Below are 24,638 nucleotides of genomic sequence, written 5' to 3' on the forward strand. Positions count from 1 at the left end.
CAATCCAGGCCAGCCCAGAGCCTCAATCTGCCTGAACACCAATAATTCTATACACAGGTATACAAAAGATTTTTCTCTTTTGCTATTTGGCCTCAAGGAATCAGGATGGTAGTCACTTCAGGTCAGCTACCCCTTTGTCCTCAGAGGTAGGACAAACATAGGAAGTAAAGCCAGGATACAGTATTGCATGGAGATAGCACAAGGTTATTAACTAGCCCTGTAACAGTCTGGATTTAGGTTTTCATAAGCTGAATGATCTAGAGCAGGTTACCTAGGCTCTCTGAGTTAGCAGTTCTTTATGTGTAAAATAGAGACAAATATCTATTTCACAAAATTGCTGTGAGAATTCATTATGGAGACAGGTATGATGAGAGGCAACTTAAAAGATGCTTTTTCTGGGTCCTGTGAATTAACTAAAGCCCCCCCCCCAAGTTTGTATCTGTACTATTTGATTTGAACTATTCTCTGCTGTAGTAACTTTGCAATCTTCTTGTTTTCAGGAGGGAAGAGAAGATGTAGTGATAACCATCTTGCATGGAAGGCAAACTGCCACTCAAAATAAGCAATGCCTCCTTATTATTAACTGAAAGCAAAAAGCCAAAAATTCAGGAGACCATATTGTTCCTGTCCTGCTCTAGTAATAAGGTGATAACAGCTTCTCCCAAATTCCCCAATTCTTCCTGGGGAAAAGACAGAGATAATGGTCAAGCAGGCCTCACCTGTGACTTGGGACTGTTTTAACTCTGCCTATCTTTCTCGTCCCCTGTTCCCAAATCTCCCTGTTTAACTGAAGCCAATGTCTGTACTCCTGAAGATGGATGAAGATGTACCAAAGTGTTGTCTTCCCTTGGCTGCCATGTAGTAAATGCCCTTTCGCTGCCTTTCACTGTATCTCATCATTTGGCATATAGGAAAGAGTGGACAGATCTTACTTGGGACTTGGAATTTGGAGTTGGGACCTGGTTTCAGTAGGCCCACTCACCTGCCCTCTTTTGGCAAATTGAAGTTTCTGTCTACTGAAGAAAATACCAATGAACAAATCAGTATTATAAAAGAAATTCTAGGGGCTGGGAATGTGGCTTAGTGGTAGAGTGCTTGCCTAGCATGCACGAAGCCCTGGGTTCAATTCCCCAGTACCACATAAACAGAAAAAGCTGGAAGTGGTGCTATGGCTCAAGAGGTACAGTGCTAGCCTTGAGCAGAAAGAAGCCAGGGACAGTGCTCAGGCCCTGAGTTCAAGCCCCAGGACTGGCACCAAAAAAAGAAAAGGAAAGAAATTCTAAGGTGCCATTGAGCTAGTTTAGGGGTCAGAGTGCATCCCCAAATGGTAGTTGTAAAATGAGAGACAAATATAAGTGATCTTTGATTTACAATGAGGTTAGGTCCTGATAAGCCCAGTATAAGTGGAAAACATATTAAGTTGACAATGTATTTGATGCACCTACCCCACCAAACTTCATAGCTTAGCAACACAGCCCATGCAGGGTATAAGTTGTTTACCTTGCTCTGATTCCTCTTGTTGCCAAGCATAATGAAAGAGCATGGTGTTTCTCTCTCTCTCTCTCTCTCTCTCTCTCTCTCTCTCTCTCTATCTTTCTGTCTTTCTCTGTCTCTCTCTATATATATCAAAAGATAAAAATTCAAAGGCAGATGCTTGTAATCCCCACACTAGGGAGGCTGAGGCAGGAAGAATGCAAATTCAAGAACTGTCTAGGGTACATATAGGAATCCTGTCTTAAAAAAACAAAATATGGGGCTGGGGATATGGCCTAGTGGCAAGAGTGCCTGCCTCATATACATGAGGCCCTGGGTTCGATTCCCCAGCACCACATATACAGAAAATGGCCAGAAGTGGCGCTGTGGCTCAAGTGGCAGAGTGCTAGCCTTGAGCAAAAAGAAGCCAGGGACAGTACTCAGGCCCAGAGTCCAAGCCCCAGGACTGGCCAAAAAAAACCCACAAAATATGGTTTCTACTGAATGCATATCTTTTGTACATCATTGCAAAGTTAAGAAATTGAAAGCAGAACCATCTGTTTAGTTCTGACCACCTGTATCTAATAGTATTGCACCTTGATACATTTATCTTAGTTTTGCCAATAACATCCTTCACTCTCCCTTTCTTATCTACCTTCACCACTATAACATTTATGGCCCAGCAACTGGAGGGCTAAGAAAGAACTGAGAGTTGGAGGCAAGTGTGGATTATGTAGTAAGAACTGTCTCAGAAAGAGAGAGAGAGAGAGAAAGAGAGAGGGGGAGGGAGGAAGGGAGAAAGGAAGGAAGGATATAGGCACTAAACATTGTCATGGAAAGAGTTACTATCTTTTCCAGATGGGTTATCATGTCTGGTAAAAGTAGTTGTGCCTGGGAATGGTACGGCAGACAAGGCCTTAAGTTAAAGGCTGCTCATCCCAGACACATGTATTCACACCTTTCTCTGTTTTTATTCAAAGGGCGACAACAGCCCTGGTAATTTAACAATAAGTCAGTGGTTACTATGCGAACTACACTTGTCTTTTCAACTGTACACATTCTGGGAAGTGCCATCTTAGTAAAGTTCCTAGGAGGCCTGGAGGTGGTGGCTTTGGAGGCCATGAGCCTTCTAAGTTTAGTTAGCTTTGGCCAACCCCTAGTGGAGGGCCTCTGGTTTTCTCCCCATGTTTGGGGTCGTTCTAACCATGTTTGCTGCTGGTGGCTGAGGACGAATGTATCCCCACTAGCTGGCAACAAAAACAACTCCAGGAAAGAAAACCCCAACGGATTGGTGGGGAGAACTAACTAGTATCTTTGCATGGGTGGTCCTTGCACAGTGTGTTGTGGTGTGTGTGTGTGTGTGTGTGTGTGTGTGTGTGTGTGTGTGTGTGTGTGTGTGTGTGTGTGTGTGTGTGTCTTGTTTGAGCATCGAAGGTAAGGTGATGGATAAAGGCCTTCCCCCAGGATGAGAGAAGGGGACCCTCAACAGCCATGGGCGGTCTTGGGGGTCCTCTTGGACAGACACCCCTCCAGGTCCTGTTCCTCTGAGGATTCCTGTCCAGGACCCCAGGGTCTCGTGCCCTCTGCGTAGGGGACAGCGGAGAGCCGGGCCGGACTCCCGGCTCGGGGCGGCGGGCTGCGCGCGGGGCTGCGCCTGGAGGGCGCGGGAGCGAAGGGCGCAGGGCCGGCGGCCGCGTCCACATGTGGCGGGCCGCAGGGGGGTGGGGGGGAGGGCGAGGGGGAGGGCTCACGTCGCGGCGAAGTTCCCGGATGGTCGCAGCCTCCCTCCCGGCGCTGAGAGCTTTTCCTGCCCGCTCGGCTCAGCCCCGCGGGGACCCAGCGAGAAGTTTTCCCAGAAAAAAAAAAATGCCTGGCGCGCCGCGGGGCCGTGGAGCCGCCGCCCGGAGCCGCTACGTGGTAAGGGGCGCGCGGGGGGGCGGCCCGGGTCCGACCTGCGAGTCTGGGGGCGCCGGCAGAGGCTGGACTCCCCGGCGGGAGCCCGCAGCACTGCCCCGGGCGGCGCGGCCCCGGGCGGGCGGGACGGCTGGGCGGGCGAGGCCGGGACGTCCCCGCGGCCCGGCCCGGGGCGCGGGAGGAGGACGGGGAGGAACGGACGCGGGAATCCAGGCAGCGGGTGCGAAGGAACGCTGCCGGGCTGCCCCGAGGACTCGGACCGGGCTCTAGCCCTAGCCTCCCGGGCTGGACCAGACATCGCGGCGCCGTCCAGGGCTGTCCTCCACCGCCCCAGCTCAGGCAAGAGCTGGCTTTCGGGCATCCCCAGAGCCGAGCGGGCTGGGGAGCCTCCTCGCCCTCCTTGGTCGTGGAAGCGTGCCCCTCCCTCGACTCCACTTCCTGGAAGAGCTTCCGTCCCACCCGGATCAATCCGATCTCCGCGGTGGCCCCCGTGGACTGGCGTAGGTGACTGACTGCCTTGCCCGGAGTGATACCCCCACCCACACTCCGGGGGAGGGGGTGTCTCTCCCCAATTCTCCACTCTTCCTGAGACCTACTTTCCTTTTCAAAAGAAAAGTTTCCAGTGTGAGGAAAAACAGCTTGACCCAGCCTGGGTGACCCAGGTCCTCAATGTATGGCTAGACTTTGAACTCCGGGATTCTTAAAGGGTGTGTCTAGGTGGAAGCTAGCTTGAAGTCTTCCGGAGGTGGCATGACCTCTCCAGAGCCTGGGGCTCTGGGCCGCCTCAAAGGAGCTCTCTGACAACCTCTCAGGTTGTCAGCAGTGAGTGGATTTGATCCCTAATTCTGAAGATCGCTAGTCATTTCTTCCTCCACTCCCCACCCCACGAGCCTCGCTGTACCCCATCTCCTTTCCCTTTCCCATCCCAGGCACCAGTTTTTGCCCTGGTCTCTTTCACCCCTTTCCTAAAGCAATTTCAGAACAGCACTGTAGCTTCATTCTGGGTGACTGGTAAGAGTCTGCCTTCTCTACACTGCTTATTTCTGTCATGAATAACAGAAGAAAGACATTTTCTGTTTCAGTGTGTAAGTCATCTTTTAACTTCTTGAAGTCCGAAAACTCCACAGAGGCTATCTGTGCTCTGAATTTTCAGCCCTCTTAGAGTGATCACAACACTACCTCTACTGTATCTATTCTTTCTCTGGGTATTTACCTGCCAGTTATCTATCCAGGGTTGAGTTTTCCAGGGACCTGAAAGTGGTCCACGCTACACATGCCTAGTGACTGGCTGAGTAGAAGTGTGCAGACTAGGCTTTGCAGATGGTGGTCCAACAGCCTCTCTTCGCTGAGACCTTCCCAATGCTTGACATTTTCCCCTGAGAATTACAAGAACCCTTTCAGACTAGAGATTTAAAAGCAAGGTAAAATCAGATTCTAGGAAATTTAGAGGGAATGAGCTTTTTTCCAACTGGAGGAAATAAACCATTTTTTTTGTTTTGGTTCATCTACTGTATTGCTTATGTACTTTCTTCGACTGGTATAAATTGTACAAAGTATCGAGCTTCATTGTGATATTTCCATATATTCATATAATGTATTTGATCGTATCCTTTTATTACTATATCCCCTTTTCCATTTCCTTTTACAATTTCATGGCTTTCATCATGACAGTCTGACATTTTCACCCATTCATACAATGCACTGTATGATTATTTACACAGACACACACCCTTTCTGCTTCCCTTTCCTACCCATAGTCATTTTCTGGTGTCATTAGGCATATCTTACAACATGAATGTTATCTCATTCACAAATAGGGTTGATAACCTTTGTACTTCCTCTGTCCTACTGTGAGGACCAAGTGGGATAATGGGGTGTGAAACAGCAAAAAAGCATCTTGACAGAGGGTCATCCAGATGTGGAGCAATAAGAAAAAGTGATCCTGTCATTTCCTGTAGTGTCACATGCTCTGTGACTCCATCCCTCTCCCTCTTTATACTGTGTCAGGTGCTCTGGCCAGCTATGCCCTTTGTGGATATTTTACTAAATCTGCGTCACTAACTTCAATATTTCAAGGTGTTCCTAACTATGATTATAATTTTGGGGACATGCAGTTTCCACAAAGGACTAACAGAAACATTTTTGTTAATAAAACTCTTTCATTTCTAAGCATCTGAGACTTTACCTCCCCAAACTGTGTTTTTCTGAGGCCTGTCTACTAATGTGGGATACCAAATTCCAAATGAGGTCCCCACAGATGTCTCTTTTCTTGCTAGCTGTCCACAGTTATTCCATGGTTCTTGATGGTCTGTAGGCTCATTTATGCCTTGTGACTAGCTAGGACTCACAGATGTGAATCAGGCCACAATTGGAATCATGCCAGATGTTCATTGAGCATTGAGGGTCCCTGCTAGAGGCGAGATGGAAGCTATGCTCTGTGCTTGAGGTAAAGGGGAGTTCAGCCTTAAGAGATGCTCCTAGATGGCTACCTCTGTTTCAAATAGCAAGAATGCAAGGTAGAATGTGATAAATAGTATGGAAAAAGGTACAGGACAAACACAGGAATTTCAAGGAGAGTGAAATTACTTCCAGCTGGGGGGAAGTCTGTCAGTCAGTCATTGATTTATCCACTTAACAAATATTTATTGTTTTCTCTGTGCTAGGCATGGAAAGATTGATAGGCGCATTTACATTGTGTCCTGCTGTCTGTTCAAATTGAGAAACTCTTCAGGCTTTACTTCCCTAGGACCAAGGAAGCCTTGCTCACTTGGCCTCATTGTATGCCCAGACCTAAATAGATGTAGTCACTCCTTGACCTGCAGGTATTCAGGACAGGTTGAAATACCAACTCTGTCTCCTGAACACTTTTGAATAGTAAAATCTTTCGGCTTACTGAAGCCTGCAGAATGTCTTCAAGTAAGAAATGTTATAAGCTAACACATTACATTGGTTTTGTACAGCTATGTCAGAATATCTGACAAAAGGGATTTAAAGATTTGTTTATTTTACCTCATGGTCTCAAAGGGTTCAGCCCATGGTCACTTGGTTCTGAGTTTCTTGCCCTGTTGTGAGGAAGAACATTATGGCCACTGGAGCATGTAGAAGAGGCTGATTATCTCCTGGCCCACAGGAAGTAGCAAAGGCAAGCTATGCTCTTCAGAGACCCTCCCCCAGCAACCTCCTTCCTCCAACCAGGCCCTGCCTTCCGCAGTTTTCAGAATCTTCTCAAACAGTGCTATCAGCTGGGGACCAAGCCTTGAACACATGGATCTGTGGAGGAACATTGTTATTGAAGTCCGCTGTTCCTTAGCAGTGGCTGAGACTAGAAGCTTAGATTGAGTGCAGCTCCCAGGTAAAGCCATTGTGCTGCTGTGTGCAGAGCTTCCGAATGGTTACAGCATGGGCCGCCAAGTGAAACACATCTTGTTTCCAGTCCTAGTTCTTACTCTTACAAGAACTTTTTTTCTTTTAAAATGAAGACAACCTCTGCTTGAAAGGATTTTTTTATGAGAGTTAGATATGATCATGTATGTGGGCCAGGTGGCACATTACAGCTACTTCAGTATTTGTGGGTCATTATTTCTTACATTATTATTATTATCATCAATATTACTCCATATAAAACATTGTTGATAAAATAGCTTAATCATAGGAGCTGTTGTTATGCAAACCAACTTACATTAATAACTCCTTAGCTGTCTGCAGTTTATCTGATGCTTCCCATCAGTCCTCTCATATAGCTCTGAGAAGGAGAAATCTCAGGAGAACTCTTAATATTGGAGGGCTGCCAGCCTGCAGTGTCTGCTACCCAGTAGTACCTACTCTGCTAAGGTTTATCAGAGCAGATTAAGGACAGGGAAGGGAGGACAAGGTATATCACTTTCCTGGACCTTTGGAGCCAGGAAATACCAGGTTAACATGTGTGGCAGTAAACCCTTGGTGGGCAGCCATGACAGGAAGAGTAGAGGTAACCAATTGATTAGACTTCCTGCTTCCATTCAAGCTGCTTTAATCAGGAGTATAGTCCTCAAGGCCACTGAGATGGAGTACCCCTGCATCTTGTGGCCAAAGGTCATAACTTTTAGTCCTGGGAAACATGCTTAGTGTTACAGTTTGCCCATTGATTACAGATACTTGTTGAGAAGTCAGAAGTAATAGATTTTGCTTAGACTTAACAGAATAAGTTAGAAGCACAGGTATTTACCCATTTCATTAGTAATTTCGATAAATGTAGTTCATGTAAGAAAGTGCTCAAGAAGAGCCCAAATGCTCATTTTCTATTTACCAGTTTCTCTCTCAGGCAACTTCCATCATTGTTTGGGGTTCATCTGTGGTTTGAAATGTATTATCTTGTTGCTTCTCACCCTTCCTCCTCATTAGTGTAAGCTCTTTTACTTAAAAAAACCCACTATAGGGGCTGGGGATATGGCCTAGTGGCAAGAGCACTTGCCTCGAATACATGAAGCCCTGGGTTCAATTCCCCAGCACCACATATACAGAAAATGGCCAGAAGTGGCGCTGCGGCTCAAGTGGCAGAGTGCTAGCCTTGAGCAAAAAGAGGCCAGGGACAGTGCTCAGGCCCTGAGTTCAAGACCCAGGACTGGCAAAAAAAAAAAAAACCACTATATTCCATCAAAATAGTACTTGGCTAATTAATTGTTGATAAATGGTGATTTATTTCCACCATTCTATAAGAATTGAGAAGAGTGAATTTTCCACGAAGCCAAGGTAGATCTTTGCTCCACAGAAGACTGTCTGACTTCTGAAGAGGCTAGCGTACAAATTTCAAGTTGAGTGTTTCTTCACTGTGATTGTAACATTTTTACTCATCTACATAATTAGCCTTAAGTACTGTAAATATTTATGTCTTTCAATTTGAAAAAGAATGATTCTTCTAATAAAGGAATTAATATTTTGTGTTCTTTCCAGAAAGATGAAAACCATTATAGTCTAAACAAAGAATTGTTGTTTCCTGGTCTCATTTTCTCTATGTATTTACTGTATTTGGTTCAGATCTGCATGAATGGGGATGACGACTCTTCTGCCCTTGGCTTTTGCACCCTCAGCTCTAGCTGAGCAGAGGTACACAGCCTTAAAAGGACCTTTAGGCCAAGTTCAAGGACAGTAACCTTCGCTGTGGTTACATACTCCTTTGTACTTAGAGGATAGCACTTCTGACAGAGAAGGGGCATCATAAGCAGGAAGGAAATGTTGAATAAAACAGAAAATTCAATCTAGGTGCTGGTGGCTGACACCTGTACATCCTTCCTACTCAGAAGATTGAAATCTGAGGTTCATGGTTCAAAGCCAACCTGGGTGAGAGTCTGAGAGACTTTTGTTTTTGTTTTTTGTTTTTTTGCCAGTCTTGGCACTTGGACTCAAGGCCTGAGCACTGTCCCTGGCTTCTTTTTGCTCAAGGCTAGCACTCTACCACTTGAGCCACAGCACCACTTCCAGCTTTTTCTACATATGTGGTGCTGAGGAATAGAACCCAAGGCTTCATGTATGCAAGACAAGCACTTTACCACTAGGCCATATTCCTAGCCCCTGAGAGACTCTTATCTCCAACTAACCACCAGGAAATCATAAGTGGCACTGTGGCTCAAAGTGGTAGAGCACTAGTCTCAAGCAAAAGAGCTTGAGGACAGCGTTCAGACCCTCAGCTCAAGAAACATGAATGACAAAAAAAAAAAAAAGAAGAACAATTCAGAGCCAATTTTCTGGGCAAGTAGACTCAATTATAACTGCGAGTTTACATATATATATGTATATATATATATTTTAATTTTGTCCTACATCAATATACAACTTTAAAAAAGTGTATTTATGTATGTTTACATTTGTTTATATTCTCTCAAGAACAAAACTTTATCACTTTCAAGATATGTGTATGGATGCATACATATATATATACATACATACATACCTTATCTCATTTATAAGAGCTAAGCACAGTTTGGTTATATTCTTCTCCTTCTATCCCACTTCATATTCTCAAATATTTGAAATTGTTACATAGAAACTATAGTTGCTTGCTTTACTTTTTAGTATTTCTTGAGCAACAATGACAATAATAGTGTTGGGACTGAACCCAGGACCCTTTACATTCTAAGCACATACTCGGCTAATGAGATACACTCCAATCCCTTCCCACCATGTTACTTGTTTATTTGTGTATGTGTGTATGTATATGTATATGTATATGTATATGTATATGTATATGTATATGTATATGTATATGTATATGTATGTGTCAGTACTGGGACTTGAATGCAGGGCCTGGGCTCTGTCCCTTAGCTTTTTTATTCAAAGCTAATACTCTACCAACTGAGCCACAGTTCTACATCCAGCCTTTGGTCAGTCAATTGGAGATTAAGTGTCCAACAGATTTTCCTGCCTAGGATGATTTCAAACCACAATCCTGTATCTCAGCCTCTTGAGTAGCTAGGATTAGTCGTGACACTGGTGCCCAGCTTCATGAATTTTTTTTAACAGCTGCATAACATCATGTTGTGGTGATGTATTATTGATAAGTTCACTGTTGGTTGATTGACAATAGTCATTCATTAGACTGAACACTGCTAGTTCAGTGACCATCTGTTCACCTGCTAGCTCTTGCTAATGATGTTTAAACAACTAGCTATTTATTTAGTGGTAGAATAAATGTCATTTATTGGTTGACACTGTATAGACCAAATAGGCAATTGGTGGAATTTCTTGCTTTTTTAGTTGCTGTGTGTTAGATCACTGTAGCTCATTTCTGAAACCCCTTGAATATTTTTCTATTGATTTCTACAAGAGACTGTATGTACTAAATGGAAAAAATTAGGCCTGGGAGGGCCATAGAGAGAGATAACACTATGGATTGGTACTGTATTGAACTACTGAATATGCTTTTAAACAATGTTCAGGAGACCCGGAAAGACTGCCTTTCCCCCAGCAGAATAGATTTTGAAAGTAGAAAACCTTTAAGCCTTGAAGATCTTGAGAAAACTTGTACCCTTGCTATTTACTTTCTGAGAATGTAAACAGTGAGATCAGTGTCTGGAGCACAATGGTCTTGTGTTGTGGGATGGATAGTTAAATAATGGAGACAGTCAGAGCGGCCCTGAGATAGGAGAGAATAGAAACGGACTGCTCTTAAACAGGCCCACATCCCATAAACAGCAATGCTTGTGTGCCCTGTTAAGCACAATTTCCAAGGAGGATTGAGGAAGAAGTGGACAGAGAGAGGAGAAGAAAACTAAGATAGTTGTATTTCCTAGGTCTCAGAAGAGAGGCTGGGGGACATTTGGGCAACTTTTCAGGTGGTGCTAAAATTCCTAATTAGATTTTTATTTATTTATTTATTTATTTTGGCCAGTCCTGGGGCTTGGACTCAAGGCCTGAGCACTGTCCCTGGCTTCTTTTCCTAATTAGATTTTTGAGGACCTAGAAAAAGGTAAAGTAATTGAAGACATTTTTAAAACCTTTTTTTTTTTTAAAGCGCACCTTTACTTTAAGCAAGGCCTGTGGTAGTCCTTTAGGGCTGGAACTCAATTGACACATATGGTTTACTGACAAACTCTTGCTAGTGGTTATTAGGAGGCTGTGGATGGGAGAACCATGGTGTGAGAACAGCATGAGCAGAAAAGCTTGTGAAACTTCTCAGCCCAGAGCTGGGTGAGGTAGGGCCTGCCTGTCTTCCTAAATATGTCATGGGAGTTGAGATTGGGAGGTTCCAAAGCAAGCTAGGAAGAAAAGTCTGCATGGTGCCTTCTCAGTGGAAGAAGTTGGGTATGATGGTTAATATCTGTCATCCCAGTTATCACAGGAGACCTAAAATAGGCAGATGGAAAGGATTCCAGGCCAAACCCTGGGCATCAAATGAGGTCCTTCCCCCAAAATACACAGTGCAGGCTGGGAATATGGCCTAGTGGCAAGAGTGCTTGCCTCGTATACATGAGGCCCAGGGCTCAATTCCCAAGTACCACATATATAGAAAACAGCCAGATATGGCACTGTGGCTCAAAAGAAGAAAGAAAAAGAAGAAACTTTAAATAATAATCTTGGTTTCTTAACTTAAAATTTCACATTGTTTCTAATCTTGCTGTTGTTTGTTGTTTTTAAGGACTCACATTTTATTTGAGACAAATCAAAAAAGCAAATTGTTGTTAGGATTTGCTTATTTTTTTACATTCAGTTTCAAACAATTTATTAACATGATAACAGATTTGGCTTAAATCACCCTAATATACACTTGTGAGTGTTTTTTTTTTCTCTCTATCTCCCTCAAATCCTAACTCCTCAAGGTAATCAGTAGTGCCAGGTTTACAACTTTCCCTTTACTTATGTAACTATTCATAAATATATTCACAAAATAGCTTCTTTTTTTCTTTTTCTCTTCTTCCTTCCTTGTTTTTCTTTTTTCCTTTCTTTCCTCTTTCTTCTTCCTTTCTTCCTCTTTCTTTCTCCTTTCCTTCCTTTCTTTTTCTTTTTTTTTTTTTTTTGTGTGTGTGCCAGTATTGGAGCTTGAACTTTGGGACAAGCCACTGTTCTTTGCTTTTCCACTCAAGGCTGATGCTCTGTCACTTGAATCACAGCTCCACTTCCAGCTTTTTGGTGGTTAATTGGGGATAAGACTTTCCTACTTAGGTTGGCTTTGAACCATGATTCATAAATCTTACCTTATGAGTAGCTAGAATTATAAGTGTATAATAGCTTCTAATACTAAAAATAGAATCATATACACTAGTTGCTGTTTTTGCTTTTCTTTTGAAGTGATGGGAATTGAACCTAGGGGCTTATGAATTACTAAGCAAGTATTCTGCCACTGAGCCATACTTGCATCTCAGGCTACAACTTTTTTTTTTAAATAAGGCATTATAGACTTTCTCCACATTAAAAAAAAAACTCATTTATGTCATGCTTAATATTCTATATTTTAGCCATTCATCTTGTTCCAAGTTTTCTCCTACAGTAGTTCTTCTCAGAACATACTCATATATACAAGTGTGTTTGTACATGCTAGCATACAGAAGCACTCCTTTCTGTCTGAGTCCCCAGAGTGGTATCACTTTTCCAAAGTTATAGTAATCCAGTCTCACTAACACTCTTTTAAATATGTGTCTACTTCCTAGCCAGCACAATTCATTTCAGAAGTATAAACTTTCTAATTTCCTTTTTCTGTTTTGTTTCAAATGATTTCTTAGGGACCTCTTGTCACTATCTCTACCTTTCTAAAAAAAATATTCACTCCCTTGAATTATTTATGTTCTTTCCTTTAATTTCTCTAATGTGCATATGATTTATCTTCTAGAAAAGAAAAACTAAGGTCATAGAGCTTAATTGTTCTGTGCTGAAATGAAACAAAACACTTTATAACAAAGTGAATACAGACCTTTCAATCCAGAATTTCCCTTCTAGAAGTATATTATTTATTTTTTATTGTCTTGTGAAATAGAAATGATCTAATGGGAAAAACCAGAAACTTACAAAGATGGGAAAATTTTAAAGGAGTTTTAAGCTTGCAGAGTTAATTGGGTTTCTCTCTTGGATACAAAAGCCTCAAGACAAAGGTTCTTTGAGAGTATTAGTTATAAGTTTTGCTGAATTACATAAAGAGGAAAAAGTGAATCATAGCAGATATTATTGAAAAGAAAGCTTCTGTCCTCGTTGTTCCTGCTTATTTTTCTGGGAGGTGAGACTACATTCCACTTCCCCTGTTCTTGTAGTTGCTGAGTTCATTATAAAATTATTTGTATATAACTCCAGCAGTACATTGGCTAATCAGAAACAGCTGTCCAACTGGAGTTGTTTATATGAACAGAATAATTAAGTCAATCAGCAAAATTTCATATGTTTTGGTAAATCAGGCCAACATTGTGTAGCCCAGAATAATAATTATGCTTTGTAACTAACCTGACACAGATGGCAAAAAGATTGGACAGAAGTTGGAACTAAAAATTAGGAACCCCTGTGAGTCCTTGATAGTGGCCATAATAAAGTGTTACTATATTTTTTGATGTTCGTGTTGTAGAGACTAAAATTCATAAAGGGACAGTCTTTAAAAACAGCTTCTGTTAGGGCTGGGTCCTCTGAGTGAAGCTGAATTCTCTTGATCAGTGTTCCCAAAGAGAAGTCTGTGCATTCTGCCAAACTACCAGAACTGAAGTAAGCCCAGAGCCCCAACCTGGTAAAATGCCACAAACCAGGCAAATGGACATGTCTGACTAGAGGCAGCTGCACTACATCAGGCATAAAACACTCATTCCAAAGTGAGGCCAGAGGCAGAATTCCTGATTGGGTGGAGCCACAGGGATTCTGCAGAATAATGGTTCTTTGCTCCCGGCCCTAAAGGCCCACTGGAGCTGAGTGAGTTCACAGAATATCCATGGGCTTCAAGCAGTCAATGTTAGTGGAGACTTCAGTACTGCAAGACAGGAGGTCTGATGTCGCAGGAAAAATTTCCATCTGTGACCCAGTCCTGGGGGAATCCTGCCTTTGCTACCACTCAAAACCTCTGGCTACTCTCAAGAGCAGAAGCCTGCCTACTTCCACTGGTCAGAGAATCCGAGGCCTGAACTGCATTTGAGTCCCTGGTTAGCTCTGATGTAGTGCTAACCTGGGGAGGTAGATATGTAGGTTGCAGTCAGTGAGTGGAATAGCAAGGTCTGTTCTTTTGCTGCCTATCACCTTGGTGTTGACGCTGAGATTTGCAAGAACTTGGATTTTCTTGGGGCCACTTATGCTGGTGCCGGAAGACAGATAGATGACTAATATAAACTTCACTGAGTTGGTGGGGAAAGAACATAAAACTCAACCAAGAAAAAAAGTAGAATCTTTGTTGTACTTATTTTATCTTAAAAATGTAAGACCCTAGAAATTTGGACAGAGAAACTAAATGTCATTTTGCCATTTGGCAGTTAAGAAACCACCTCCAAGAAGTGGGGGCTTGCCTTGTGCCAGATGCTAGCTGACGGCAGAGTTGAGAAGGATGGTGAGCCTGATTAAGTCCTAGTTCATATCCCTTTCCCCTACCTGAAATGGCTTACAATACTGTAAATGCTTTTCCTATTGAATTACAGCTATAACATAGAACTCTCTCTCTCTATGTGAAAGCAGAACTCTCCCTCAGGTGGAGAACACAGGAAGTTCAGCTGGGGAGCGAGGTGGTATTCAGTTGTTCACATGGCTGTATCACTCTGTCCTTGTCATAGCCCATCCTCTGCCTCCTGGACAGTCGGTGTATGAGAACACAGGTTTGTCCCTAGCACCCCTGATGCAAGTAGTTGCTTGGGGGATGATGAAGTCAAGCTAGCCTGGTTCACATCCGAGTTCATTGAAGGGGTAGGGATAAGAGGGAAATAGCCACTTCCTTTCTGTGAAGAGAAATGTACCTCAAAACCTTGCTACTCAGAGCAGTTGTTAGGCAACTTGAACTCATCAAGCTTTGGTCATACTGGCTTTGGGGCCTGAAAGGCCTGTGAGGCAGCAATCTCCATGCTGCTAGAATGGAGCTCAAAGCACCTCCCAGAGGAGACTTAAGCAACCTGTAGAGGCCTCCCCAACCTCTTAGTCATTGATAAGATAACCCTGTTAAGGCTCAGAACTGTAGGATGACTACAGGCTACCTTTGTGCCTGCAGATCTTCAGAGCAAGAATGGGAGGAAGGCAGCTATTTATCAGATAAGACAGAACTTCAAGCCCTGGGTCTTACCTCATCTGGATGGCCTCCAAACAGACCATGGCAGTGGAGTGGGGCTGTTGGTACTGTGAAATGTCATTGGCTCAGGGCTGATTTTATCCCTGGTTTTGCTTGATTTCCTCCACAGGAAGAATATTTGGAGGAATTGAAACCAAGGACAGAGAAGAGACTTGCTTTTGCAGAGCACCATGCTTTGTAGACTGTCCCAGAGTGGGAAACACTCCATTTTTGCCTTCCAAACTGTCATCCACAACTAGACGCTTCCTGGATCACCAGGAGCTGAGCTCTCTGCTGCCACTTTACTAATAATCTTTCTAAGCCCAGGGAAAGACAAAAGACAGCAGAAGATCAAATAAAGCCACTTCCCTCTTCAGTCCTATTTGGTTTGGGATTCAGCCTCCCCACGCACCTGAAAATACCTTGATCAGAGAGCAGAGGGGCCTCTTTCTTTTTTTCTGATATGACTCTGGCCATGCTAGATTTAAGCAAGGAGCTAGAACTGAAATTTAGGAGTTTTTGATTCCCGTGTATGTGATCTCCCTGGCCTGGTCCTTGGTTAGGACAGTGTAACCCTGCCTTTGAATGTACTATTGTTCCACATCAGCTGGCCTCCTGGGCATGGGATGCCAGACCATTGGGCCTGTGCAGTCTACTGCCTACCTGGATGGTGCAGAAGTGACTTCATCTCCCCCTCTGAGCAGTCAAACCCCATAATCAGACTGACTCTCACCTTCTCTTGAACTTGCTGCCCCAGCGCCAGCACCAGAGAGCTCTCTTGAAGCCAGCAATGGATTGCCTACTTGGAGGAGCTGGAGAGCAGAATGTGCTGTAACTGACTGTATTGCATAAGACAGCTCAGGGACTTCCTCCTTTTACTATGAGGTAAATAAAACAAGAAGGCCCAAGTAGAAAAACTGAAGGAGCAAACTATTTGGGGCCCATAAGCAAGGAACTTTGCCCTGTGTAGATCCCAGAGACTGGGAAAGCAGAGGACATGTCCCTTTAACTCTTCCCAGAGTCACAGTATTTGTAAAAGACAAAAATGTAAATTAAGAGGTCACAAGTGGTTTAGAATTTCAACAACAAAAAGGAGCATGCTTAAAGTAGAGCTCTGTCCTACATGAAGGGGAAGTACTGGGCAAATGTTTGAAAAGGCTTCTCTCACAAGCAGAGTCCAGCTGTAAAGAGGCATTGTCCACATTAGTGGTTTGAAACTTTTTGACCATAATCTACAGTAAGTGATCGATTTTTTTCATTGAAGGTAGATAGATGATGGGAGAGGTACATGTGGGGGTGAGTTCAATTCTAGAGCACGTGCCTAGCACACAAAGCTTTGAGTTTGATCTCTAGCACTGCAGTCCTAGTGATGGATGGATGGATGCATGCATGCATGCATGCCTGGATGGATGGAAACAGAACCCCAAATCCAAAGGTTTTATAACACAATTCTGGTGTTTACCAAATACAACATATATTATATCTATGAAAGAAGGGAAGGAAGGAAGGTATGCAGACAGGCAGACAAGCTAGATGGAAACCAGCAGAGAATGGTGGCCAGGGAATGGATAGTAACTTGTAGTCTGAAAACTATTGGTTAAATAGCAATGTGTACCATTTCTTTTGTAAATTTAAAAGACATTCACTGTGGCCAGTCTGTGCACATTCCTGTGATTTTCTCAGTGCTGGCAGGAGCCCGGTTCTGCTTGTTTATAGTCTGAGCCACTTAGTATTTTTGCATACTTTTCTCCACTTCAACTTTTCCCCCTAATTTTGTTAATATTCTCAATAGATGTTAACATAACACCTTTTTTCTCCTACTTCTAAATAAATGCACTAGATTGTTTATCATCTCTATTTCTTTACCTTAGACAGTTGTACTGTATCTCCACTCTGTTGAAATGTAAGGTTGTGATTTCCTCATTGAATCAACTGAAGTAGGATGTAAGCTCCATGAGAGCAAGAAACAACGAGGAAAAGACTTATCTGTCTCTGTATCTCCAATCACTGGTACAGAGAAGGTACTCAAAAAATAACTACTTGTTTAAAGGAAGGAAGGAAAGAAATTAAAGCAAAAAGGCTCAAGTGATAAAGTGCCTTCCTAGCAAGCATAAAGTCCTTAGTTAAAAAAAAACACCCAGGGCTGGGGATATGGCCTAGTGGCAAGAGTACTTGCCTCGTATACATGAGGCCCTGGGTTCAATTCTCCAGCACCACATATACAGAAAACGGCCAGAAGTGGCACTGTGGCTCAAGTGGCAGAGTGTTAGCCTTGAGCAAAAAGAAGCCAGGGACAGTGCTCAGGCCCTGAGTCCAAGCCCCAGGACTGGCCAAAAAACAAAAACAAAAACAAAACAAAACAAACACCCAGTACCTCAAAAACAAAACAAAACAAAAAAAGAACAAGCCTTGTTTGAAGGACATTTTACACACTAAACTCATGATGTGGCACAAGATACAACAGGATAGATAGGAAAGCCCCAGAAAAGCTGCATTTAGCAGAACTGCCAAACCCTGTGTAGGTTCTGTCCTCTGCAGAGCAAGCCTTTAAAAACAGTAGTCTGGGGGCTGGGGATATAGCCTAGTGGCAAGAGTGCCTGCCTCGGATACACGAGGCCCTAGGTTCGATTCCCCAGCACCACATATACAGAAAACGGCCAGAAGCGGCGCTGTGGCTCAAGTGGCAGAGTGCTAGCCTTGAGCGGGAAGAAGCCAGGGACAGTGCTCAGGCCCTGAGTCCAAGGCCCAGGACTGGCCAAAAAAAAAAAAAAAAACAAAAAAAAAAACAGTAGTCTGGTGTGACATGTAGCTGAGCCTGAGAGTGGCACAGTCTGTGAGGCTCCAGGCTTGGAGGTAAGAAGTCATCCGTGCAGGTGAGCCCGAGCCTATCTAGCCCCTGAGAGAGAGAGCATTGCATTGGGATGGTGCAGGATATTTCTTCGAAACTGCACCGAGCTTTTTCCAGGATAGCAGTTCAGTATAATATGATTCAGGCTATAGTCACCCCAAGTTTCTGCATGGTAGGTTTCTGTGGAGAAAAAGGTGCTGGCTGAGTCTTAAATGGCATCTTTGTTCTCAGGCCGGGACCACCCTAGTGTGAATGGGGCATTTAGATTGAGGAGCAGTCTAGAGTTCTAAGCCCCTGGAGACCCTAGTGTACAAATATGTACAGTGCCCAGAGTCAGCCTTCCCAGCTAGGCCTGGTGCTCCAGACCCCAGTGGTGTGTGTGTGTGTGTGTGTGTGTGTGTGTGTACATGTACAAATATGTACAGTGCCCAGAGTCAGCCTTCCCAGCTAGGCCTGGTGCTCCAGACCCCAGTGGTGTGTGTGTGTGTGTGTGTGTGTGTGTGTGTGTGTACATGTACAAATATGTACAGTGCCCAGAGTCAGCCTTCCCAGCTAGGCCTGGTGCTCCAGACCCCAGTGGTGTGTGTGTGTGTGTGTGTGTGTGTGTGTGTGTGTGTGTGTGTGTGTGTGTGTGTGTGTGTACATGCATGGATTTCCGGGAGGAGAGGGAAAGGCAAGCATGGCCTGGGAGAGGGACAGGACCAGATTCTTCCTCCAGCTCTGCCAATATCTATATGACCTTGGGCCTCAGTGTCCTCATCTATAAACTGGGGATGCTGGAGGTACTCTCATGATCTCCTTAGTTCAAATGTCTGCGACTCTGTCTCAGCCTAAGAAGCATTTTCTGGCAGGAAACAGAGGCTGCCCAGAGCTTCCTTCTCAGGCAGCCAGGGACGACATTCTTTCCTGTGCCCACATATGGAAGCAATTTCTAGATTCTCCAAGGCACTAATGCTGCTGAGCTCACCCGAAACAGAGGAGCTTGGTGATGGTAAGTGGAGAAGAGAAAAACCCTTCATGTGTTTTTCTGTCTTCAACCGTAGGGACTTTGATATATAGAATTGTTCTTGTGATCCGTTTTTCATGTTCAGACAGGGTAGGGGTTGGGGCATTTCACAGAAAAATCCTGATAAAGTGAATGCTGAGCTAACTGCTTTTCCCCACAGGCCAGAGAGTGGGGGAATATGAGGACATCTACGAATTTCAGAGTTTGGTTCCATGTTTATTGTCATCTTTCTCTCTGCAAAGTTCTCTTAAGTTGAATTGGGAACCATCAGCTTTGCAGGGGAAAAGTTGTCTTAATTCCTCCTCTGCCTTGAGAACCCTTTAAAAGCACACATTCCTCTTCTGAACTATGGGGTTGCAGAGTGGTTTCTATTAACTTTGCCACTGCTGCCAGCACTTGCTCCTCAACGGAGGTCACAAGCGGGACTTTTTCTAGAGCACAACCCTGCCTCAGAAAGTCCTAGTCATTGCCTGAGTCCCTATAAATGGTCCTTCTGACTTTCCTTGATTCCTCCCACCCTCTCTTTCCTTCTGACCCTAATTCCAGGCAAAGGAGATTACTGAAAAGGACATGTTTACAGAAAAATGGTTTTGTTCCCTCTTTCATTTCAGTCTTTAACTTTTAAATCACTTAATCTCCACTGTGGGAAACTTCACAAATTTTGTAGCACATTAATATTTTTTCCTAGAGGTGAAATTGGAATAACTAAGGATTTACATATGTTTTACAAACACTTGTAAAAAGTATTAAATAAATGTTCTTCTTAAAGACTCTTAAATATTTCCTTAGAATAGTTTTTGAGGAAAAAAACCCCTCAGAATCAAGGCAGTAGGCTGATGGATACCAAAAGACCCTTAGGGAAGATATATATCAGTAGGTTCATTCTGGGCCTCTAGTGCTGAGCCTTCTGGCCTGTGAGCCTGTTACTCCCTTTGGAAGGAACATGTTTACCACTGGCTTGCTTCTCTGGAGATTGCTGCTCTGAGGGCTGGAAATGACACACACTTTGAAGATAGACACACTTGTCAGAACTTCACAGGGCTACTCCCCTGTTTTGGAACACTCAGATTGCCTCTGTTTGACTTCCAACAAAGTTGTAATTCTGTACAGATTTCTCCACTCTAGAACCAACATCAGAACCATTTGTTTTGTTTTTGTTTGGTTGGTTTGTATGTGCTTGCGTGTACTTGAACTCAAAGCCTCACTCCCTTGCTTGGCTTTTTCTCTCAAAAGCCACAACGCCACTTTGGGCTTTTTGTTGGTGAGTTGGAGATATCTCTCTGAGACATTTGATGAGGCTGGCTTCAGATCTTCAGGTCTTCAGACCTCTGCATCTTATGTTGCCGGGATTATAGGTGTGAGCCACCTGCATCCACCTAGAAATGTTTATTTTTAGGAGGCCCCTATCCCCGTAGGACTGTGCTAGCTTCTCTTCAGTATTCCTTGAGGCTGGTTTGGCACACCTGCTTGCTGTCCTGTTAAGCTAACAGCTGAGAGCCAGTGCTGAATATCACCCCTTCCAGCCACTGCTGAGTACAGGCTCACCCGAAGTGGAGCAAACAGTTCTGCTCTGTGGCAGACGCTGTAGCTCCTTGCTTTCTGAGGAAGGCCGACCCACATCATTCTTTCCCTCCAGGGATTCTCCTCTCTAGGGCAAGCACAGTGCCCTGGCCCTGGGTTTTGAGGCAGCCACAGCCACTCAGGGCAGGTATTTACTGTTGCAGAATTGAGCCCAGCTTCCCAGGCAGTGACCCTTGCATTACCCAATTCTCTACAGCCTATGTGTGCTTCCTCTATTCACATTCTGCACATTTGTTGAATGCACACTGGAAGTTGTTAAAGGCAAGGTCTCTGTCTTCATGGAGTTTGTACAGGGAAAAACAGACAATAAACTAGGAAATGGATGACTCAGATAAATTAAGATAGTGGTCAGGGCTCTGAGAAAAGCTGATGGGATCCTGAGATGGAGAATGATGGGGCTGCAGTTCCAGATAGAGCTGTCAAGGCAAGCCCATCTGAGGACATGACTGGAGAGCCGAGATGTGAGTGGCAGGGAAGAGACACATGACATCAGACTAAGGCCAAATGCTAGGACCCGAGAACAAACAGGACACATCCCAAAAAAGAAAGAGGTAGTGTGTGGCTGTGGGGAGAGGGATAAGGAACCAAGTCAGAGATGTAGGCAGGCACAGAGGCTCTCAGAGAATGGAGTTCTAATCAGGAGGACCAGTATGTTGTAGAATCTGCATTGTTTTGGGTTTTTGTTTGTTTGTTTGTTTGTTTGCCAGTCCTGGGCCTTGAACTCTGGGCCTGAGCACTGTCCCTGGCTTCTCTTTGCTCAAGGCTAGCATTCTGCCACTTGAGCCACAGCACCACTTCTGGCCGTTTTCTATATATGGGTGCTGGGGAATCGAACCCAGGGTTCCATGTATATGAGTCAAGCACTCTTGCCACTAGGCCATATTCCCAGCCCCTCTGTACTGTTTTGTTTTTGTTTTTGTTTTTGTTTTGGCCAGTCCTGGGGCTTGGACTCAGGGCCTGAGCATTGTCCCTGGCTTCCTTTTTGCTCAAGGCTAGCACTCTGCCACTTGAGCCACAGCGCCTCTTCTGGCCGTTTTCTAGATATGTGGTGCTGGAGAATCGAACCCAGGGCTTCATGTATACGAGGCAAGCTCTCTTGCCACTAAGCCATATTCCCAGCCCACCCTCAGCATTGTTTTAATAAGTCATTCTGGCTTTGATCCTGTCTCTGCCCAGCTCTGGTACCTAGCCCTATACTCTCACTCATCTCTCTTCACCCCCCCACCCTCCACTAAGCTGCCTTGAACCACAATCCTCACTCAGGATCTCTTCCTCCTAAGTAATCAAAATTACAGGTGTGAGCCATTACAACTAGCTCTAACTCATACTTCTTATCTGGTCAGGATATCTGACTTGTCAGCCCTGCCTGTCATATTCTGACTGTCCTAGTTCAGGTCACTTCTGCAGCCTCAGCCATGGGATTGAGATTCACAAGATTGTTGAACCAGTCTTCTTGCTGTGATGCGGCCTGAAGCAAGAGACAAGGGAGAAGGAGCAGCTTAATAGCCTGAGAGACTCTGAACAGGCTTTTCATGACTGTAGTCCTCGAGTTTCCATTCAAGCACTGTATTTCTGTGCTCTAAGCTTCAGTGACATGCTTATAATCAGTATTTGTCACTCACTTGTTCTCTGCTGTTTATATGTATCTCACTCACCCCTCCTAGAGCTATGAAATTGGCACTGCTGTTAACTCTGCACTAGTGGAAGCACAGGTTGTTCCACTGCTGTGCAGCCCTCATCAAGGACTGTGGGTCCTCACTGTTGACACACTTTGCCCCTATCAGTGATCTGACAAGGTGGGATCATTTCCCAAGCAGACTAGGTTCAACATGGGGATGGCATCTCCCTCATCAGCTAAGCCCAAGATGAGTGCCCTTTCCAGGATGAGCTCAGCAGCCCTGTTCTGATCTAGATGTGTAAACCTCTTCTCTGAACTCACCACCTGCTGTGCTGCAGTAGTAATAATAGTAGTAGCATATAATAGGGCACTTAAAATTTTTGTTTTATGGATAAAGAAACTGAAGCACACAAAGGTTAGAATCCTAGAGCTAGTAGATGGAAGAACCAGGATTTGAACCCAGCACTGTGGCTCCAGAGTGGATATTTAGAACCATTTGAAATACCCTCTCTCCCTCCCCTGTTCCTCATGGTAATCTGCATTTAGTCCTTGAAGCCATAGAATGATCCAAGTTTATGAATATAGGCAGACCCTTAAATACTGAGACAGTTGTTGCCTCACTCTTCGTTCGAAACCACCACACCAAGCTTTCAGGGGTTGGTTCTACCCTAGATCTCTCTCTTCCTCCTAAATGCACAAATTATCATTTATATTTGTCATCCATACCCTGATAAGTGTGAGAGGCAAGGCAACATCATTAGTAATCATACTGGAACCACAGATAAGTGCTCATGCAAAAGCACTTTGAATATATTTCAAACATACAGATTTGGGGGAAACAGGATTGGCCAACCTTTTAATAAAGAAGTTTCTCAGTTAAATCGTAAAAAGCTGGATGTAACTTAACCTGCCTCTGGACTATGGTTGAAATGGCTCTGAAGAGTTTTCTAAGGGATTATGGGGAAGTAGAGCTTAGGATACACAGACACATCATGGATGAGAAACCATTAGGTTTTAGGAGCCTGCCATTCTTCAGATTTCATACAAGGGAGTGCTGGATTTAAGGTCAAGTCTCACAATGGCTAATGTGATCTAGAATGAGTCCTCCCACCCTGAGTTACATTTCCTCATTTTTTTATTTTTAACATTTAAAACAAGTAAAAATAAGGTTATGTACAAGAACCATTTATTATGTTATAACCTATTTTCCTCAACAGGCAATACATTTCAATATAGGACTGTGGTACCAAACACTGGTAAAATATACACATCTTCATACAAGGGCACATGTGTTACACAGTTTTCTCATCTTATGACAGATTGATAATTTGATCATGTACATCAGGCTTCCCCATACAAGCAGGGCTAACATCTTTACTTGGAAGCCACTGACATGGAACTTGGGATTTCGGCCTCTTTTCTGTAAACTTAAGCTCTATCATTGTTTGCTAACCTGTTGAGGTAGGTTTTTAAAGTGCCAGCAAGAACCCCCCATTCAGCATGCTTTCCAGATGTCTGTGAAGTTATCCCAGGTTCAAAGTACCTTCTTTAATACTACTTTTCCTTTAGATACTGTGGGTTTTGTTTGGACAAAAGTGGTAAATAGAACCTTTCTTGACTTACTAAGAAATTTCTTTATTAAAAGAATTGCCCATCCTATTTCCCCCAAATCTGTATTTGTGAGATAATTCCAACTTATTAAAGCCTCAGAATGGCTCTGCAAAGTAAAAGTTCATGTCTGCAGGATCTTTATCCAGTAGTCTTTCTACAATACCTGTAGTTTTCAGTTTGTGATGAAGCAGAGAACTTGTTCTTGCAGATAGAAACAAAGCTTTTCTGAGTGCCTTCGTAGTACAAGGAGGAGTACTTGCTTTCTCTTGGTGCTCTCTTAAGACTCTATAGGGCCCCCAGATCCTTACATAGTTTAAACAACTCTGTACTTTCTCAAGATTCCTCACATAGTTCTGCCCTTTACAAGGAAATAAGATGTTGTGGGGCTTGGCAGAAATCAGCTCTACACAGATCTGCTGCATATTTAGTAAATGCCCCTGTGTTTAAATTCTCTTGGTCAAACCATTGGGAGGATCATTTTCCTCCTCATTGGGGTGCAGTAGACCTCTGTAGGACCCACTGTTTCCCACTTTGGTCTGCTGAGTCCCACTCCCACCTAGACAACAAGTGGATGTTCCTTGGCCTGCCTTCATCATTCATCCACTCACCCAGTAGACGCTTACTGAATATCTATTAAATAAAATCACATGAGAAGGTTCAGCCTATTGGCCTGCACGTATGGATGGTAAGTACACATGTTTGCCATATACACAACCTTGTGCCCCTTCATCTCCTGTGTGTGAGGTGCTAGGAGTGACCAAATCCCCCGGGTTTTTTCAATTACAATTCTATCCCCAGCCCTCTCCCATCCCTAGAAAGCAAAAAATGGGGGTGCTTGTTTCCTTTTCACTGCCTGTTTGTTCTTCCTCTCCAAAATCTGATGCCTCTACCTGCTGCTCTGTAG

The 24,638-nt window shown here is 43.9% G+C and overlaps 1 protein-coding gene across 2 annotated transcripts in view; it reads left to right on the plus strand.

The window, feature by feature from the left end:
- The first annotated feature begins 3,241 nt into the window (after nt 1–3,241).
- Nucleotides 3,242–24,638, plus strand: part of Wipf1 (WAS/WASL interacting protein family member 1) — a 106,458-nt gene continuing 85,061 nt past the window's right edge. For both annotated transcript variants that reach the window (XM_048345217.1, XM_048345221.1), the window contains exon 1: nt 3,242–3,390. The gene's annotated coding sequence lies outside the window, so the exon portion shown is untranslated. The remainder of the gene's footprint in view (nt 3,391–24,638) is intronic.

Source organism: Perognathus longimembris, chromosome 4, assembly GCF_023159225.1.
Source record: "Perognathus longimembris pacificus isolate PPM17 chromosome 4, ASM2315922v1, whole genome shotgun sequence".
Taxonomy (NCBI): Eukaryota; Metazoa; Chordata; class Mammalia; order Rodentia; family Heteromyidae; genus Perognathus; species Perognathus longimembris.